Source organism: Strix uralensis, chromosome 2 (genome assembly GCF_047716275.1).
Source record: "Strix uralensis isolate ZFMK-TIS-50842 chromosome 2, bStrUra1, whole genome shotgun sequence".
Lineage (NCBI taxonomy): Eukaryota > Metazoa > Chordata > Aves > Strigiformes > Strigidae > Strix > Strix uralensis.
In genome coordinates this window covers 91079140-91098456 of record NC_133973.1, presented here as the reverse complement: position 1 = coordinate 91098456, position 19317 = coordinate 91079140, and the positions used below count along the sequence as shown (strand labels likewise).

The 19317-nt window shown below is 41.1% G+C and overlaps 1 protein-coding gene across 1 annotated transcript in view; it reads right to left on the bottom strand.

Annotated features, from left to right (window-relative positions):
- Positions 1–19317, bottom strand: part of LOC141939545 (T-cell activation Rho GTPase-activating protein-like) — a 107455-nt gene that overhangs the window by 16981 nt on the left and 71157 nt on the right. The gene's annotated exons all lie outside the window — the stretch shown is intronic.

Genomic DNA, 19317 nt, shown 5'->3' with positions numbered 1-19317 from the left:
CGCCGCGGACGGGCACCGCGGTGTGCGGCCGGCGGGGGTAAAGCCTTGGGGGGCGTGGGGGCGGCCGACCCCTTCCCCGCACCCCTCCGGGCTCGCTCCTCGGCTTCTCCGAAACGTCTCGTCTTTTCGCAGGCAAGAAATCCCCTCCCTCCGCCCCGAGGTGCAGGAGCGGGGAAGCGGCGGGAGCTACTGCCCCGCCGAAGGAGCCGTGCTGTGCCCCTGCTAATCTCTCTAAGGCTTGTCCAAACCCTCGCCAAGTGACACCCCCCGACGAGGTAACCGTGTCCCCTCCCTCCTGTCGCCTTCACGGGGGAAAACGCGAGCGTGCGGTGCTGCCCGCACTCGCTTCACCCGGGTCCCCTGCCTGTTTCTGGGCTTGCAACACCCCCTCACTACGCGGGTGTTTAACGCCCTCGAGGACCCCGGGAGAACCGCCAGCCGATCCGCATCCCTGGGGGGAGACTCGGCGGGAGCCGCGGCGCGCCCCGTCGGGTGTCACCGAGAGCACCGTGCCGGGGGTGCCCCGCCGTCGGGGGTCGGCTCCCGCCGGCCGGGGGAAAGACCCTGGCGGCGAAGGGTACCCCGGAGCGGATGGGGTCTCCTCTAGCTGCCTGTCAAGCGGTACTTCACCATGAGAGCCTGGCTCCCCGTGTCTGCATGGATGTGTGTGTAATCGGGTGCCCTTACAGCTCAGATTTAATTTGGATTAATTAGGTACATCGGGATCTGTGTGAAACATAAGCACCTGTTTAACATGCTTTGGCAGAGAGCATTAAAATTATGTTTCAGGCTTTTGCTTGAATTCCATCTACATTTCTGTGTCTCCTTGCAAGCAACAGTGAAGAGCTGCTGCCTCAGTGTACTCAGTTGCTCTCCTCTGGGAGTTCAAGCGTGCTTTCTTTGTCGAGAGAACAGCTGAAAGGACAGGGAGGTCAGAGGAGCACGAAGGCAACGGTCAATGCCTTCCCTTCGCAGGGATGAAGGAAGTCCTCTCTGGGCTACCCTGCTGCAAATGCGCTGATGCAGTGGTCCATGAAGTAGAAATCAAAAGATGCAGAGGCAGGGGGTAAGAAGTCCTTCAAAAATTGAGAAATGGGAGAGGAAGGAGAGGCAAGTTAGTTCTCAAGAGCAAGTTAAATTTGCTCAAGAGAGGAAGAGGAAGGAGAGGGGAAGTTGAGAAACAGAAGTTTTGAAAAGAGAATAGATAACAAGGAAGAATGATGTGCCAAGGGAGAGCGGACAGGGAGATATCGTGGTCTAAGGAAGGCAATCAGGTGAGCTTGGGGCACCGGATACTCAGAAGTTACAGGAGTTTAATCTTGAACAGGACTAAGAATAGGGTAGCAAAGATGCAGAACGTTGCTTTTTCCATATTGGAAAGGCAGCTGCGAGGACTTTGACCACCAAGTATTTTCATTTGTGGGAGCAAAATGACAAAGTAGGTTCATCTGATGTTTTGCTGACATTTTGTAACAAGCAGCTTGTTTCTCTCTTCATTTTTTGAGGGGAGTAGGAGAGAGGTGAAAACAGTTCTGAAGGATCAGGGAAAAATAAAATAAGCCTGAATGAAGTTGATTTGCTACCCATTTAAACATCTGAGTTTGTCGCTATAGAAAAAAGGGAAAATAACATGACTTATCTGCCAACACACAGGGAATCTTTGTTTTCTTCCCTTACACTATTTTAGGGTCAATTCGCCAGACTAAAAGCACATGAAATTTTCACATGGTGGTTTACTGGTGACGGTTTCATGGAGTTACTTTTACCTCTTAGTCTCTTAATGTGGCATCTCCCCCACGTCACCCTGCTCCTGGCCATACTTAGCAAGAAGCCACCTCAAGAGCCTCCCACAGATTCGTATTTTAAACTCTGCTTCCCTAGTGTGGGCTCTCTATCGAGAGCACTGTGATTAAACTGTGCACCCAGAAGATGAGATCATGTAGTGCTCGTGCGGGCGCTTATTCACAGCAGAATTTGCAGTGGAAGATTTTGTACCTACCCGCAGGTGAGTCTTACAAATGCTCCTATATAAAAAACTGGGATGTTTAATTCATCTGTTAATTAAACTTCATTTGTCTGGCATTAGGTGAGTATTAATGTAGGTTAACAAAAATAGCGCTAACATATTTATTAGACTTGAGCTTTTTATTTGCCTTGAGCTTTGTTAGATTTGAGACCATTGTTTATGTTTAATAGATCTTCCAGCTCATGTTTCCAGAAGCTTCACAGACGAGTAAGTTATTCTGCTCCTTCAGACATTAGCTCTCCAGAGCTTTACCTCCACCTGCCTACCATCTAGTGGGAGACCAGATGTAAAGGACCCACCATGGTCCTGTGCAGCACCATATGATGTCCAAAGCCATGCACGTTATTGGGGGGGGAGGAGGCACAGCTGTAACAGGCACCTTATTTGGGCCACTGTTCCAGGTTTTTCTTTAGGGATACAAACCATTTCGTCCCACTGCAGTGTCCTGTGTGCCAACGTGCAAGCTGATCCCTGACTCCCCTTCAAAAAAGGAAGCAAGGAGCCTTCTAATGGGAAGACACTGTTCATATAGCCTGTTCAACAGTCCTGGGCAAAGACCCAGCTTGCAGTGTTTGTCTCTGAGATAGCTGCAATTTTCTGGGTTTAAAAACATGCACAACACTGAAATATCTGGTTTGAAGCAACCTCTTTCACAAGAATTATCTTCTCTGGGCATTTCACTGCTGCTTTATGCAAGCAAGGATACTTTGCATGGCTGCGAGGCTCTGGTATATTGTAACTTATTTCTTTAACAGATTTTTTCCTCTTTTCACAAAATACTCAACTAGCTGCTTCCCCATTTCCAATCTCTTCTCATTTAGCTATGTTTGTCTCCAGTGAGGAGAATTTGACTCCATCTGGGGGTATTCCAATGGGTAGATATATCAACTATTTTTACTTAGGTGTCAGTCACCAGGTTGCGTAACACAGTCATAATCTCAGTGTTTTATTCTTATTTTGAGTGGGAGACAGTGAAATATTAGTACATGTAACATTCAAGGCTGCCACAGAATGCCTTGTAAGGCATACACCCCGCTGTAAAGGGTGTTGAATATTAAATATGGTCTAATGGACAGACTAGGCTTTATGACAATAAATGTGTAGTTGAATATCTTTGACTTTGCAGTACCATGACATTTCTGAGCAATAGCTCCTTCGGACAAGACAGTCACAATTTCAGTGTTTGCTGTTAGCTGCCTGTCAGAACTAGCTACGTGTTGGGTGCATGCTGTCTTAATGTGATGGGATCCAACAGCTTTTCTTCTCTTAATATTTTGAGAAATTTGCCCTGGGTTTTGGGTGTTTGGATTGGTGGGGTTGGGAGAAAGGGGGACACTTGAGGACACACACCACACTTTTATTGTGTCAGTGTTTAGAAAGATGTTTCCATCACGATGGAATGAAGAATGAGCCCCTATTTTGCATTTTGGGTAGGGCATCCATGGGTGGTCCAGGTTTATTCAAAGCGGACGGTTTCCTGCACAAACCATAGAGGAAGGGTAACACCTAGTGGGAGTAAACCCACATTGCAATTAAGAAATGCAAAGGGCTCCTAGGTATGGCCAGCAAGACCCAAGATGCATAATGAAGAGTATACTTTGGTCACAAAAAGTAGATGTAAACTATTATATTAGTATCTTCAACTTCTTTGTGAGAAACTTTAGAAAGCAAGAACACATTTTAATCTCTGATCTGAACTAAAAGTGGTGGTTAGCATTTATTAATTCTTCTTTCAGTCTATATAGTGTGAAATGGTACAATATTGCTTAGAAAATGCCTAATTAGATATGACTGAATTGTTTGAATTTTTATACTGAATTTAATACCAAATTCAGTTTTAGCATCCTGCATAAAACCAACAAAAGGAGCTAGTGATCTAAACTGAACCAGAGGCTCAAATATGCTCTTTTAAGCTTTACAACCTTGCTTAGAGGATGCAGGAAAAAGAATATGGTTAGTCCCACAGAAAAGTTTATTGCCTAAGAGTTGAGAGCTCTTCACATTTTTGGAACTTATGTGCTCTCTAAAAGTGTGTGGAGTTCCATAGGTTTGACTTTGACAGTCAATGGATGGCTATTAGATGAAATCTTTCCCATTTCTGAATCATTGCTCAGGGTGAAATTACCAGGCTCAGCGTTATACTCAAGTGATACCAAGTACTGTTGCCAAAAACTTGAATTGTGAATTATTCCACCCAAAGACAGAAGAACTTAATTACTTCTAAAGAGGGCGCGCTCTCTCAGCAGACTTGGTCTCATACACGGTTTATAGCTGGACAACACAAATACACAAATTCATAGATTTCCATGTTTCATGTGAATTGTAAAGAATGTTATCAGTGAAGTTATATCTGATAGTATCTGTTCATAGAAATTGTTTTTCCTGTGTGTTTGCATATACAGTGGAATATGTTTAGTTGGAACTGCATGTTCTAGGAAGTCCAACTGCTATGAAAATACACGTGTTCATGCATGAAAGTTATTGAAGAATCATAGAATAATTCAGGTTGGAAGGGACCTCAGGAGGTTACCAAGTGCCTCCTGACAGAGTGATACAGACATTGCTCTGCATAATTTTGTGAGGGCAATGCTCTGCAGAGCCTGAGGGGAGAGGGAGGGGGGAAGGACAGCCATTAGCTGTGTATTCCATGTCCTTGGCTGATACAAAGCTACAGAGTGTGGCTGAGAAACATAATCAAGTAGCAAGTAGTGAAATTCAGAGCTGTATTCATTTCCTTCAAACACCTTTGCAAAAATTGGAAGACAAAATGTACCCTCTCAATGTCATGATAATGTGTAGGTTGTTTCTGCCTCAGTAAAGAAAAACATTGAAGGGGACACCTTCCACACATATCTTGAGCATCACTGAATTTGGAGGACACAAGAAAAGAAGCTATGTACCTTATGCCAAATGTGGAAGTACTCCCACCTGCTCTTTTCAGGTGCTATCTAGGAAAATGTGATGCTTGTTTTCCTGTTTCCCTGCTTTGGTTAATTATCAGGAAGTTACAGCTCTGCCTGATACCAAAAAAGCAGAGGACAGCTATGTCATTTTATAGTATGTAATGCTGGTATTTTACCTGCAAAACATGGGAGGTTTTTCTCCTATGCTGAATTACTCATAACCCCAATGGAGCAGTTTTAAATCAGAGTTCTTTTTGTGAGCCTTGGCTCTCTGAAATTAATCTTCCATATCTCTGTGAAACGTTTCATTCATGTCTTCAAATCTTCCTTTAGCAATTTTCCTATCTGTGAATAAATAGCATTCTGACCCAGCTTCTACCACAGCAGCGACAGAAAGACAACCAGACCTTTGCAAATGTGAGTGGAAACTACATTGATCTTCTACATTAACCATCAACGTGAATCAACAGCCTTACACCATCTCCTAGAATTTGACAGTATGAAGATTTAGCAAAAAAGCTTCTCCTAATAGGGAAAATACAACTCATTATCTAGGTAATTAGGATATCAAAACCAACCTCTACTCACACTTCTTATCAGCCTGCCTTCCTGTAGGGTCGATCAGGCTTCAGAATAGGTTTTAGTGGGAAAAAGCACATTTTTTGAAGGGAGCTACAATCAAAAGAGCATTGGTTTGCAGAGGAGCAAGTTAAGAATTGTTCCTAAGTCTATTTCTCTGAGAAGCCAATCTCAAGGGTGGTGTCATTACTGGGCAGGAACTATATCCAGGAAAAAATTATTTTTAATTAAATTTTCAAAATTTACAGGTCTTGCTTATACCCTTTTCTTAAAAAATGTGCTTTAACAAGGAATTCAAAATGTATTAATCATTCAGCAGAGTGATTCTTCAAAGGTAAAATAGCTAATAATAATGACATTGGTGATTGTGTGTTTCAGATTTATGTATTCACTTTAACTGTGATTACTGGAGGTATACTATTCACTAATCTAGCACTTTTCAAAATCATACCTGTGGTCAGTGAACAGTAAATAATGCATTTGCTTTTGTTTTCTGCCACTGTGTACCAATGCAAGCTGTTCTTAACCAGTGTTAACTCTTTAATTTAGATTAAAATAAACAAGTGAAATGCAATCATTCATTTTGTCAGACTCAGAAATTGAATGTTCTGCTTTGTTCTGTTTGCATCTTTTTCTGTTGAAATCAGTTTTAAATTCCTGTTACATTTAATAGAAGAAATACCACAATCCTTACCAGGGATGCTTACAGCATCTGTAAAAGTATGAAGGAGTGAAAACCTGCAACAGACACTCTAGTATAGATATGTTGGCAACTGATTTTTGACTACCTTAGCTACCTTTCTTGACTACCTAAGAAAACCACGTTTGCACTATTTTTTTTCGTTACCGAGACCTAAGCTCATATCATCGATGGCAGAACTGACAGTTTTGGTGTCAAACCCTGCTTGTTTCACAGCCCATGTAGACTAACAAGTGATATTAAACTGTCAAGGAATGAACGGCTTCAAAATGCTTGTATAGTGTTTCACAGTCCCCTGCTTGCTCATGTCCCTCCAGGATATCAGTCCTGAAGGATGCTTTGATTATGGTAGAGATGGTTCCAGCTTTCTACTAGGCTCCATAGTTAAGTATCTGTCCACCAGACTTCATTATCTCTTGACACAGACTGAAATGAAATTAATGAAGTCGCATTAGAGAGTCGATGTTCACCTTCCCATCTGGAAGATGAAAACCAATTATATACACATAAAGAGAGAGACCTTTTATTGTTTTAGGATACTCAAACTTGTTTCTCCTTCTTTGGCCTCAGACCACAGACCCTTCTGCGTGGAGGGTGCAGCTCCACAAGCTCTTAGGTGCTCCAGGCACCCTAGAAAATATCCACTTTTTCAGGACCTTGCCAAAGTACGTGTCACTGATGGCTGTAACTAGGGTTCATGCCAGTGGGGACATCTGTGAGTAAAGGCTGTAATTAGATACTCTTAGCTCCTGCAGGCAGTGTCTCTCAGCTGTGCAACCCATGCCAGAATAAGATGCTGGACCTCCTATTCACTGATACCTTCCCTGACCTGACACGTAAACTAATGCATCATGGAGAATACATTTCTTTTCACTTACTTGGTGGGGGAAATGATTTGCTCCCTAACTGCCAAAAACCTCCGCTTAGGGAGTGAAATAGCAGAAGTCAGCCTCTGCTAGAGCCAAAGTCAAGTTTTCCAGAGCATTTCCCTCGGCCCTTATGCTGAGCAGTGTTTCCAGAACTGCGACCCATTATGCACTGCATAACCCCACTTGATTTTCTGCTTGGACTGAGCCAAGCTCAAAGAAACTTGGAATCAACTTCAGTAGGCATAGCTGATGGTTCCTCAGCTTCCTGATGTGCTGTGCTAATGAGATGTTACTGGCCAAAGTAATGAAAAGCAGATGTTTCTTACCTGTAAAGAAAATCTGAGAGTTACTGCAGTTCATTTGGAGGTGAGTTTGATAAGGCTGTCTTCCTTCTTAGAAAAGTTCACTGCGTGTGTTTCGCTCTTTAGTTGGGGAGGCCCAAATAGGATTAAATTAATAGAAAATTCTGAATGTGCTTTCCTATTTCAAGTGTTTACATAGAGGGATTACCACTCTGCTTTGTAGGGATTTCCTGTAAGATATCATCTGTCTACAATATCTAGGCATTTCAGTCATGTATGTAAATAATACACTATTACTGAAAATTAAGAAATCAACAGAATAAATGAGAGACTGTCAGGACATTTAAGAAATATATGGAATGAAGAGTGTAAGTGTTTAGATCTGATGAAATTTTAATGAAGCAAATGTGTGAATTCACAGACAAATCACAGCCACTTAATTCCAGCAGCCTACTGACTCTTCAAGCCCTCAAGAATATAGCAGTTAGATTTTTAAGAAGCTCCCCTCTCTTTTTATACTTGCAAGCTGTTGACAAAATAAAGATTATTTTTTAATTACTTATGAACTAAGCACAGAAATTATCTTTCCTGTATCTGCAACAAGACAATGGCAGAAGTATATGTCATAAAGTTTTGCTAGCCTGAAAAGACTTATGCCCATGCAAAAGAAATTTTTTGTTTCCACCTTTTAATTTTTCATGTGTGTTGTGTATGTACAGTTTTTGCCAAACTGCCTTTCTCAGAAAATGGAAAGCTTTCTTCATTATTGTTTGTATTTTTTAACTGCATGTCACGAGTCTAGATTTTATCAGAACTGAGTCCCCTAAATAAAATCCTTTCAAATAAAACAAGCAAAAAAATCTATTCATCTCAGTGAGGTTAAATCACATAGAAATAGGTTGAGATTATAGGATGGATCTTAGTGAAGGGGGAGCTTATCTGAGAGTCAGGAGATAAGCATAAACCCTGCAGTCATAGTGACAAAAAAGGCTTCTGGAATGAGAAAAGATCTCTTTGTAAGTCAAGACACCGTCTGTGACTGACAGTCTGAAAAAGGAAAAAATTAAAATTGTTAAGCATAAGGCTTGTTAAGAGGAAAGAGGAGAAGGGAAGAAATGAAATATATAGCTAACGAAAAGCAAAATAAGTACAGAGCAATTATTTCTGTATTTTATGAGCCCTCAAGTCCATATTTTCAGTATTTTAGAGTACAATAGCTACATAGCCATGTCTTTAATACTGTGTGGTTATTCATGTGGTTATTCAGACCTGTTTGATAGTGGAGTGACCTTAAACAGTAAAATACTCATCAGTAACCTACCCAGGTGACCTCTTTTCTTAACCTCTCAGCCTCTGTCCTCATGTCAAGGCGATGTGACTATCCCCTGATTTCTAGTGGAAAAAGATGATGTTTGGATTACTGCCGTTTGACAACAGGAGATGTACTAGCAGGGCATATTCTCAGTACTTTCTCCAAGAAAACTCTACCTCATTCCTTTTACTATGCTAGTGCTTTTTTTACATTCAATGTACCTGTTTGGGGTTTTTCTCTATGTAGTAGAGAAAAATGTTTGGGAAGCCAGAGGAGGTGCTTGCCTACAAACCTAAGAGTTGGCATCTCTGCAGGTACAAGAGGTCAGACTATCAACACTGCCAAATTAACTACACACACATGTCCAGAGCAGGGAATCAGGAGTAAGAAGGACCGAAGGAGCAGATGAATAGAATGGAGAGGGTCTTCTGGTAGCTATACTGTAAGAGACTGTGTTTGTCTCGACATTGCTGCTGCACCATTACCACTTCCTGGCCTCAACATCCTGTGGAGGAGTGCACTCTGAAGGAGATGAAATGTTCCCAAAGAAAACGACCGTATCCGCCCGAAGCTGGAACAACATCCTTCGTAGCGCCTACCAAGCTGCACTTGCGCACAAGGCCGGGTGGAGAGGAAATCAGGGTGAGGAAGACGTGCAGAAGCTGAAGGCGCCACAGGTCAACACCCCCCACCCCGGCACGACCACTGTAAACACCTGGGCATGCGCGCATGGAGGAACATGGGGCGGCACGTATGACAATGAGCTCTGTGGAAATGGGCGGACTCTTCAGAGAAATGATGGGGACTGGGACAATAAAAGGACTTTGTACTCCTCTCTCAAGGGAATTTGACATCACCTGAACTCTTTTCTCAGAATTCCCCATCACTCGCACCAAGATCGAGCCAACAGGACATGGTGGTGGTATCTGATCTTGCTGCACCTCTTCCATTTGCTTGCTTAGTTGTTCTGACTTTTTCTTTCTTCTCTCTGTCCTACTGCTATTACCCCTTGTTATGGGAATAAAGTTTAAAAGGTTGTACGGCATCTGACCTCATTTGTGTCTTAATTTCACTCCTGGGATCATATAAGAATCCGCCCTGATATTGGATTGGGACATATACAAAGGAAAAATATTTGTAACTATGTTTAGTATTAGTAACTGTATTACCCACAGGAGCACTTCAGAAGTGGGCTGGGTACATTCCAGAAATATGTATTTGATATACAGGTTGGGAAATGTCAAGATAATCTCATCTATATGTATTATAATGACCGACACTCTGTAAAACTGATTGTACAACCACTGCCCAAGTAATTTTTCTCTGCTTATGTAATTTATTCTTCTGCATAAAACCTTCTTTTCCCATCCACTGAGGAAAAATTGTTTTGCTGATGTGTTTTTTCTATGAAGAATAAAATTTGGTTTACTAATCTCAACTGGTCATTGACAGTAAGCTTACTGAGCATTTAAACCTTCCAGGTCACACCAGCTTGAGCTAACACCTGGTTTGTTCCATTTATGGGTCCTGCGTCTTTATTTTGAGTGTTCTTGCAGGATTTAAACAATTTCTCTTCTATATAATATTCAGCTGATCTGGAGCACAAATACTAGGTTCTATATGAAAACATGACTCTGTAAAGATTCTTAATTGAAGACACAAAGCTAATCAGTGGTCTTAGTCACACAATTCCCACTTACGTTAATTGAAGCTGTTTGTCTAAATCTTGGACTAGATGACCATTGTGGGTCCCTTCCAAATGAAATATTCTTTTTCCCCAGATTTGAGTACCTTGTTATTACACATATCATAAATCCATCCATACTTCTTCTGTCAAATTGCTGCTCAGGAAAGCATAGCTAATTTAACTCATTAGTTCCCTACCCCCAAAGCACAAACATCTGTCACCCGAGTTAGTTAGACAGTAAGTAGTTTTGTGCTCCTTCAAGCTGCTGTATCAGAGTGAGACAATATACTGATAATTGCACATGAAGTCTAGATATGTTTTGTCTGCTAACACTGCCTGAATAAGTAAATATGTACTAATTCACCCCATAAAATTTTTTCTTAACTTCTACTTTCCATCCTTGTTAAGTCTGAACTTCACAGTAGCTTACTATCCCAAGTTCTATTCATGATTTCTTGATTTATTATTTTTGTGCTCGTGTCATGTGTTTTAACTAGTCTGAGAGAATCACATTCAATATCATAATTTGTATTAAGTTTCATAGTAATTTTCTTTAGAAAGGTCTCTGAGTATCTTCACAGTGCTCTGACTGGGCAAACCCCCTAGCCTGATGCATCCAAATGAGGACCCAGTCAAATATGCCACAGCTGGGAAATGCCAGGCACCTGGCTGTCCAGGAGGCAATGCTGTTAGTCCCTTTCTCACAGCTGAGGTTCATGTCTGGTTGTGGAAATATTCCTTTGCTCCACTCTTGTTCAAACCACAAATGCTAGAAGCTAACCTGTTTGAATTTGCACTGAAGGAGGAAAGAAATACATTGGCAAGCATTTGTCTCAGTCATTTTTTTTCTGATATCCTGAAGAGTTTCCAGGCATAAATAAAAATTCGTAAAGGCAGTAGTAGAGCAGGGCTCAGGTCCAGGGATTTGAATGATTTATGAGCAAGGACTCTAACAGGGACAAAAGAATGGGCTTACAAAGCAGCATTAGTATACCTCAGGTAGTGAAGCAGTAGGCAGCTTGACTTGATAAGCAAGGATGATCCTGACTCAAAGCATCGGAAGACAAAGTATGAGCAGGCTGTAACGCCACACTGTGTGCCAAGCGCTGTTTTTAATGTGAAAAACAGTTTTCTTTAGAATCTAGCACAAAGAAGTGATGTCCCAAAAGCCAGGAAGCAAATCTTTCCTGGTGATATCCACATGCAAATGGAAATACAGAAGCTGAAATTTTGGCCTCTCAACTTGGTGGCAAAGTTCCCTGTGTTTTGAGGCAGGATTTCACCCAACATGCGTGACTGACTGCACTGTATGCATGCCTCTCCACATACATTTCTTTATTACATCTAGGCATTTCCTAGGGGAAGATCTGAAATTTAATTTCCCAAACAGTGCAGTGACTTTCCTTCAAAATGTACATATGTGTTGTAAGAAAAAAATCACCACCCCTTTGGCAGTTTCTGGCAACCTTTGCAACTCAGTAGCTAAATCACAAATTCTAATCAGCTTCTTTAAAAGAGTGTCATCAAAAGCTCCAGGGTCACAGGTCTAGCTCTTAAAACCCCAGCATAGTTTCTTTACCACTGACTTTATAGTGACCTTAGAACTACCATTCACTAGTCAGGTCTGTTGCGACTGAATTAATCCAGATGGACTGTGTCACTTGCTAGCCACAAACGTCGGTGTCCTATTTCCACAAAGCTTTAGAGCAATAGTAGTAGCAGCTATTAGCCTTTACCAATAATGTACCATTTTAGCACTACAAATGTTGTGATAGTTTCTACTCTGACCTTAAAATAGTAAATCTTTAGGTGCGTTTCTGGTAGTGTTTATCAAGGACAAGACTTCCAAGACTCAGGCTAATAATTTCAGCTGTATAAGACAGGTTATGTAGAAAAAAACCATGAATGCATGCACTATCACTTTTAGGTCATGCATTTTAATATGATTTTGAACTTAGTTTTCTCGTGTGTTATTTTTTCTGTTAACACTCTTGTCTGTTGTCCATTATGCCTTTCTTTAAGGACAGCATTGTTAGTATAAAAGCCTTATTCTGGTGAGATACTAATTGCCTACAGTTTCAGTAAATTCCTAACTGAACTAGCCAAAGATAACAGCATCAAAGTATGTGATTAAGCTGCAAAACAGGGTTGGCAAGATGGCTTGTTTTCTTTTTGAAACTGACAGAACTGCAATGGTAGCTTATTTTATTCCCTGATGCTTTTCAAAGGGCAAAGTTAGTATTTAATATTATGGTGAATAATGTTTTAACTATTAATTTTTAAATTATTTTTTAACCTTTACTTTTACAGCTAATGTATTTTTACAGTACATACCTACTTTTACCGCCCAAGCTTTGGTTCCCTTGGCGAGAGAGCCCTGCCCCTGGGAGCAGTAGGTGGCAGTGCTGTCTCTGCTCTCCATTTTTGAAGCACTGCAGTAGCTCAGCTCGAAGAAGCCATTTCATGAAGAATGTTTAATAGTTCAGGTTCCTTCAAACAGAGGCACTTCTGCTTATGGGGAGTGCCAACTAGTCTCATCAGAGTGGTGTGAACTTACCCTCCAGACTCTGAACAGTTGCATTCTTCGCATGAACTTCCTCAAAGTCATGCATATAGCATTTGCCCCAGTGTATGTATCAAGGAGTATAGGTGTATAGGTATGTAGCAAGGAGCACAAGTGACTTTTCATTACTTTTATTTTTAACCCAAAATCTATTTATCTAAACATGAACGAACTCTGTATCTTTACTGATGCCATTGTCAGCCTTCACTGGCAGGTGCAGCTGCCATTTATTACTAGAGGTCAAAAAAAACTGGTACCACTGTTGTGCAAGTAAAAAATTGTTCCAGAATCATGTGATTAATTAGCAATCACTTTTATTTCAGCTCTTTTCTCAGCAGTAAATACAGTAGCAGTGTCGCTGACTGAATCAAACACTACTTATGCAGTAAGGCTAGTGCTTCACTTACATAACTAAAAGTCTGTTAGAAAGGCAGTAGGTGGGATGCCTGGCCATGCCTTTGTTTTCTCCTGGTCTGCAAACTCTGTTTGCAGTCCCTGCCTCTGAGGTCGAGTGAGACTGGCTGGCTCATGCCCACTCTGTTAATGTCTGGGGAACAGGTTGTCTTGCAGATAGAGCTAACTGGAGTGGTCCAATAAAGATCCAAAACACAAGATTAAAGATTAAACAGCATAGATAATCAGGGGTCCAAAACCAGAGCTCACCACCTCACACTCTTCTGTTTATCAGTACAGACTTACCAAATAGGACATCTGCTACGTGCAAGGAGTGGGGGAAGAACTGGAGAAGGGGAGCAAGAACAGTGACAGCAGCTGCCTTAGCTTGTTTGAGAGTAGTGGGGAAAGGAATGGCTTGTTGCAAACATGCAGTGGGAGTAAGCCACAAAACCAGGCCTTCATGATGAGTGTGATGATGTACATCAAGAGAGGTCATCTTTTCTTTTTTTAATTCTCCTTTTTTGCCCATATTTTGAATGACCAAGACAAAACCAGAACCAGTAAAAACTAGAAATGTCATCTCTGTGGCCTTGGTTATCCTGAGAGGACTTACATAAAGGATGAATTAGCCTCTGAAGTTCAAGTGAAGTAAGATAAAAGGCACGACTATAAACTGAGAAAGTGAAGTAAAATGTTTTTCTTTGAAAGGATGAGATGTGAATCACTGAGCTCACCAGTTTCAAGACATGCTAAAACTAGACGCCTTCATAATCATCAAAGAATTTATGTCAGCTTATTTATTATATAAATATGGATCTAGTTTTATCTTTAATTTGGACTCCTCAAATGGGACATCTGAGTTACCTGATGGGCCATATATTTGATACAGTGTCACCAACATAAAGAATATCCCTGGCCTTTTAACATTACACCCTGAAAAGACATACCTCTCAAACTGGAAACACTTGGAAGTTCTCCCTGAGATTAATTTTTAGATTTGTTCCTGTAAGTGTCGTACGAAATCCATTTTTCAAAAGGGGTTTGGATGAGAGGTGGTATTTTGGTGAATAAGCTGAGGAAGTAATTTCTTCCATAAGGGCAGACAGAAGTGGGAGAAAGAAATAAGCAGAGGTTGTTGACCCAAGGGTCACTGCCAGGACTGAGAATGGGGATTTGTGCATCATCCTGCTTTGTGCATCATCCTGCTTTGGACTCATGAAGTAGATGGGCTGCATCTGGCAATGGGAGAACATACAGCATCAGCACAGGCCAGCATTTAAGTGAGTAAAATTAAATTAAATGAAAACACACACAGAGGCCTGGAGGAATTTCAGACTCATCTTCAGGATTTTGTTAGCATTTTGTTCTTTCCTATTCCACGTGTCAGTTATTACTTCCCTTCCCACTGAATTATCCCTATGATAAAAATACACCTCTCATCAGTAAGACAGTCACAACCACTTATCACATTGCTGAATCAGTATCACAATGACTTTAAAAATGTGTGACCAAAAACAAAACTTCAGAGCAAAAAATTACATGGAGCCCAGCAGGGAGAAATACAGGAGAATCCCATCTAAGGTAGAGGAACTGATTATTTTATGGTGTGTCTACAAACTTCAACATTCTCACACACAAATGGAAAGAATATGCTAATGTTAAAGGGCAGAATGAGGAACAAGTTTAAAAATGGTACGTGTCACAAGAAGTTGTCAGTGCAGCTTTCTGACTATTTCACAGAGGCAGTAAAGTCTTTTGAAGTTTCCTCTCCTTCTTTTATCAGTTCCATTAGAACAAGTAGATCCCAGCTTCAAAGGTAGCAGGGCTTGTCAAAGAAGAAAGCTGCCCGCTCCTCAAACCATGGATGGCAGCTGTATGTCCCACAGTGGTGGTTCCCATGTAAGGCTGCACAGCATTGGCAGGGTGGGCGTGATTACACAGCAAGTTCTGTGCTCAGATTTCTTTGAAGGGCTTATGTGCACTCCCTAAATTATTATTGATCCTCTCCATTTGACAGGACTTGAAAGACTTGAAAAGATACGCCGTAAAGCATACTTCTTAACTTGATCCCTCACCTGTAAAGTCTAGATGAATCCACAGACCTGCTGCATTTGAACTGTTTTGTCTAGTTCTTTAAATAACAAAGTTTTACTAATTAAAGTAATTGGCATATTTTCTTAATAAATTCCTGTAAATTTTTTTTTGTTCCAGTCTTCCTACAAGGCTTTTCCCAGAACTTCCCTACAGTAACAGGAGTATAGGAAAGTTATGGTGTTTAGTTTGTCCACAAAACACTTCACTAGAGAACAACATTAATAATGGCATTTATTGACTATGGTGAGACAGAAGGTTAAGTGCATTTCAGTGTTTTCCAAATCTGATTCATTGATTCTGCAGCCTGTCATTTCTGGAAATTTTTTTTTTTTTAAAAAAAAAAAAGGTCCCAAATACACATATCTCTCTGCTTCATTTTAACTCCAGTTTCACACTTCTGCAGTTTGAATATGAACATCGCTTATATTTCAACAAAAAATTGCTGTTTGTTATACTTTTCTCCTCACATATTAATGAAACTGTATACCTCAGTGTACACATTTCCTGGTTGGTGACCCTACTTCCAGTATTTTCAACTGGATTTCCATCGTGCTTGAGCAACTACTTGCAAGTGTTGCAATCTTGTTTGCAGCTGAACCACAAGCCTGGGAATCACCTCTGGTAAGTATGATTTTCTCATGGGCTTATTTTCATGGTGTATTTAGAGACCAGCTGTGCCAATCTAGGAAGTTTTCCAGAATACAAAGCAGAGCATGAGTGGTGTGTCTGATAATATGTCCATGGACAGTGTGTTCACAGATGCTTCTCTGGTCTTCAGCAAAATATTAGTCAGATAGCAGTATTAGAATCTGGTTCTGTTCTTGTTAAAGTTATTTTTACAAGTAGTATTGAGTTCAGTTAGAGCTAAGTGCGCAGGGAACTCAGTAAATCGTGAAGTCAGAAAAAAGGAGGGATGAAATGAATAGCAAGAGATCATCCTCCAATCCACCTCTGCACCAAGGCAGGATAATAAACCTTGGACTAATCCTGGCAAACGCAGGCATAATACTCTGGTAATGATTCCAGTGAAGGAAATTCCACAGAATTCTTATGTACGGTATTTTAATGTTTCAGTACCTTACCCAGTACCCTTTTCTTTTATAAAGGGTTTTTTTTCACATAAACCAAGAATCTTTGGTAAATACTTAGCAGATTTATTTTTATCTTCTTTCTTAGTGGATACAGCAGAGTTGCTCAGCATCCTCTTCTTTCTAAAATATACAGATTGTATTCCTGTATTATGTACCTGTATATAGTGCACTTTACATTAAAGCTAAGCCAGTCTGAAGGTTAGCTGCTGCCAAAATGAACCACCCTACTTTTTTCCCCATTCAGCCACCCCTTATGAGATTGTGTGATGAACCAGTTCAGAAGGTGAAGTGGAGAAGCTTTCAATTCTTTAATAAAATCAGTTTTCTGCTTAGTTCATTGAATCAAGCCCTGGGGAGGGCATCAGACAAATGCCAGTGGTTGGAATGGCTTAGCTGTGATGTGAAGTGACACAACTTCTCTTTTCTAGGCTAAATAAACCTCCTCACGCCTCTTTTCACAGGCCATGCTTTCCAAGCCTGTTATTGTTCTTACATAACTGAATCCTCTCCAGTTTTTCTGTTTTTCATACATTGTGCGATTAACATATTTTTGTATCCAAAGAATGTTTAAAATGCATGATTCAGTTATGAGTGAACAAGCCATCAGAAAGGTTAAGAAGATTTGTTGTTGCTCGCATGCTCTTCTGCCCATTTTTCCATGCCTAATTTGTGTGTGCCATTACCGTGACTTTGCCTACCTGTGTAATAATTGTGCTCACAAGATGGATGGGTAAACACAAGTGTGTCATCCTGTGCTGTACTTTTTCAGTTTAAGGAAGGTCATTCTGATCAGCACCCTTCCCTATGTGGTCACTGCTCATGTGCCCATCTCATCATGTTTAATTTTAACTTAGGACATCATCCAAATTACAGCAGAACCTCAGGCAAGAGTTTCTTTAGGTAGAGAAGATAATTTCCCTTAAGTTTCCTTCAGTTTTGCTGTGTATGTACACTGACCTACATTGAGAGGAGGCACATGACAGATTCTCAGTCAGTCTTTCATGTAATCTGAACGCTTTTGGGTTAATGGCTTCATGGAAGTATAATTTTGTGGCAATCTATAGGAATAAGATGTTAAGATTTGCTGTACTTTGTCTTTTAGACAGAATTATTTATAAATTATTTATATTTCCCAGTATGGATTCACTCCTGATTCATATTCATATAGTTCTTTCAACACGTGATCTAGAGTCTTGAAGTATTTGCTTTTTTCCTTTAAAGCCATCACCACCTGAAGTCATGTAGTCAACTGAGAATTTACGTTTTTATTATAATAGTTTCTTGCTCTTATCACTGTAAAAATGTGGAAAATATGAATCCTGAGGATATAGAATAAAGGTCCCAAATATATGTGATCTTTTAAATCCCATCACTTGTTAATAATTGAGAGGTTGGAGTTTGTGCTAGGGTGTCTGGTGTGGATGAAACCCACACTGTAAAGAAGGATGCCTCAATGAAGACTTCATCACTGACTGTCTAGCTGAAGTTGTATCCCACCACAGACTGCTGTAACCTGTGAGTTACTCTATCTTATGTAACCAGATCCTGTCTGAGATGAGCCAGCTTGCTCATAAACATTCAGAAATGCCTGATCTGAAGGTAAGAATTGCAGGGCTTTTCTGTCCTTCCTGTGAAGGCTCTCTTGTGGCTCTCAGAGTACAGAAACAGCAGAAGCCTATGGGCAAGCTCTGGATGCACTGCCCTTCAGGCTCAGAGATGATGTGGATGATGGGGACCTTTGGGCCAGGTGTCTCCACTACAGGCTCCGTGATGACACGGAGGAAGGGACCCCACCTACCTTTATATGCTGCCCACCCTCTTGTGAGAACCTAGTGAGCTTTTGAAGCCTATCTTTCCATATCCTTACAGGAATTTCTTGGGGACTGACCATGCTTTTGTCACAGCCCAGAAGCAGATTCTCCAATTCAGCTTCCCCCCTCAAGCTTGCACATTTTTTTCTTGAATGTGCCTGAAGCTCCAGGTCCTCTGTCAGAAGCACACACCCTAATGGAGATTATTCATGCTGATGACTTGTGGGACAGGAGAGAGAAGAGGGTTCACTGCTTTCCAAGTGCTACCTCCAGCACTGACTGCCAGCCCCATCATGATCTCTTTCCAGCACGTGTCACACACAGTCTGACCAAAAATCACAATTTTCCAGCATCAGTGTGGCATCCAATCCTGGGGCATAAACTGGAGTGAACTTTTTTATAAAGTTATGGGAAGTTGGCATCCTGCACTGGTTTCAGGTAGATCTATCAATATTTTTCACTTGGAGTCAGTGAGCAAACTCACCATACCTCTGACTCTATCTGGAAGCAGCATCACATGAAATGATATTGCATTTTTTACAATAGATACGAATAGATACTCCCTTAGCCATGGTTTCTTTCCCACCCTTTTCATGAACACATGGAGAGTATGCAGAGGTCTGACCACAAGCCCTTTCTCCCTCTCCCAGACTCTTGAACATTTCTCCTTTGCTGACCTACAGTCTCAGGGAGGGCTTCACAGCACATGTCCTCCTGGGATACAGGAATGAAAGCCAAGTTTGGATGCATGATGCAAAACTGCAAACTTTGGAGCAGCTGCCTTAACAGGTACTGGCTAGCAAAGATGTCTGTACCTACAGGAAAAGACTGTGGGTACAGTTGATGTGTGAGAGCAGTCTGATCCTAGGAAGGAATGATGTGCTTAGGATTTTTGTTTTGGTTTGGGGTTTTTCTTCTCGGTCACTTCTCCAGAGTAGTCGTCAACGTGGTCAATTCCCATGTTGCATCAAACCCCCAAGTCAA